The following is a 2,305-nucleotide window of genomic DNA, read 5'->3' on the forward strand; positions in this document are numbered from 1 at the left end:
ACCAATCGGGTGTTTAAGACAGGCAAAGTAACACAGCTTCACAGAATTAAACAAATGCAACATGAAAGAATGCAACACATCTTCGCATCATTAAACAAATGTTCCACAACAGAAACAAATGAAACACATCGTAAAATAATATTTTACAACATTTGATTTAGTTGTACATTGTTTCTTTAAAAATCTTTATTATGCCACCAGGTCCTCTGCCTATAAAGAGATTTCGTTTTGCTTACTGTCTGCAGCTTCCAGTGTCCATCCCTGAATGGCATGGACTGGGACCCATGCTAAGGAGGAAAAGGCCAACAGGGCAGGAAGGGATCAGAGGGTCTGCAAAGGGTGCATTCTGAGCTGTGAAATGTTGAAGACATGATTAAGCCTGGGACAGAGAAAAACTTGCAGGTGAACATGATGGTCCTCATCAGAGAGAGAATAGAGAAGCGGGTAGGGTCAGCTCTAAAGTCCTGTAAAAGCCCCAGTTCTTGTGGGAGCAGGCATCTGACAGATTGGGAGGAAGCATCTCAAGCCACAGCACACCCAGTTATCCCAGGGTGTCTTGTCTGTGAAATGAACCCCTCGGTATAGGCCCTATTAACAGAGGGCAAATTACTGCATTTGTGAAGATGAGAATCTGCCAGCTTCAGATTTAAAATACAACCACGATCATTTGGTATTAGCTACAAAAAATGTCATGCATTAATTCTATACTAATCTGTGCATCATTTTCTCTGCAAAAATTAGCATATTTGTGGTGTCTGGGAGTCCCCTGAGCTCTAAAATTTCACATTCTAGCATCTGAGAACCATCTTCCTCAGGGCTGCTTTCATGTCACGATTCCTCAGGCTATAGATGAAGGGATTGACCAGTGGTGTCACCACGGTGAAGATGACAGTGGCCACCATGTCCTGTAGTGAGTAGGAGCATGAAGGGCGCATATAGACCCCAAGGATTGCCCCATAGAAGAGAGAGACCACAGTGAGGTGAGACCCACATGTGGACAGGGCTTTCTTTATCCCAAGAGTAGAGGGCATCTTCAGGACATTAGAGAAAATGTAAACATAGGAAACAACAATGCAAGAAAATGGTGTCAGGAATATCACTCCACCCACAGTGAAGACCATCAGGTCATTAATAAAGGTGTCAGAATGAAAATGGTGGCTTAAAAGAAATCCCACACTAGCTCAGAATTGAGAAATAGATGGTTATTTCTTTCGGATAAACTCACAAATCAGAATCCTCTGCTGGAATGGAGATCAGAAACCGAAATCTGCAACCAGAACAGAGACAGGCCAGAAAAAAAGGCAGACACAGGCTCTGCATCAGCATATATAGTATAAGAGGCCATGCCCCAGTAGGCAGGTAACCACAAGCTGTAAGACTTCCTACAGCATCAGAACAAGAGAGCTTCAGGATAGGGTAGGGATCACAATAGAAGTGGGGCACTGCATTGTGGGAACAGAAGGTGAGTCAAATCATGAGGAGAGTGTACAAGAGAGCACGCAGGTGTGTGATGACCCATGATATGGCCACCAGGAGGACACAGAGTCTGGGCCTCATCATCAGGGTGTAGTGGAGTGGGTGACAAATGGCCACATAGCGGTCATAGGCCATCACACTCAGGAGAAAATTGTCCAAGGTGATGAATGTGAACAAGAAGTACATCTGCATCATATACTTTGTGTAAGAGATGGACTTGCTTTCCACCATGTGATTCACCAGAGCCTTGGGGACGGTGACTGAGGAAAAGCAGATGTCGACACTGGAGAGGCTGGCCAAGAAGAAGTACATGGGTGTGTGGAGACGAGGGTCACAGCTGATGGCCAGGATGATGAGGAGGTTCCCAGAGATGGTGACCAAGTACATTGTAAGAAGAGCCCAAAGATGATCTCTTGCTCTAAATTTGAATAGAGTCCCAGGAGAAGGAATTCTGCAACCATCATCTCATTGTCTCCACCCATGTCTGTGTGTTGACTAACTTTTCTGTTCTGCCTGGTTCCCACAGTCATTAAGTCCCAAAGAAATCACACAGAGGTCTACATTAACTATAAACTTATTGGCCCATTAGCTCAGGCTTCTTATTAACTCTTATAACTTATATGTCTTGGTACCTTTTTCAGAGAGGCAGTTACATCTTGCTTCTTCGGTGGTGGGCTTACAACTGTCAAGGAATGGGCCTCCTTCCCAGAATTCTCCTGTTCTCATTGACCAGCCTCTACTTCCTGTCCGGTTGTCCTGCCTATACTTCCTGCCTGGCTACTGGCCAATCAGCATTTATTTAAAATATAATTGACAGAATACAGACCAT

The 2,305-nt window shown here is 44.5% G+C and overlaps 1 pseudogene; it reads right to left on the reverse strand.

The window, feature by feature from the left end:
• Positions 1-788: 788 nt before the first annotated feature.
• On the reverse strand, positions 789-1,958 carry LOC119811496 (annotated as a pseudogene).
• Positions 1,959-2,305: the final 347 nt, after the last annotated feature.

The sequence above is a fragment of the Arvicola amphibius genome, chromosome 4, assembly GCF_903992535.2.
Source record: "Arvicola amphibius chromosome 4, mArvAmp1.2, whole genome shotgun sequence".
NCBI lineage: Eukaryota > Metazoa > Chordata > Mammalia > Rodentia > Cricetidae > Arvicola > Arvicola amphibius.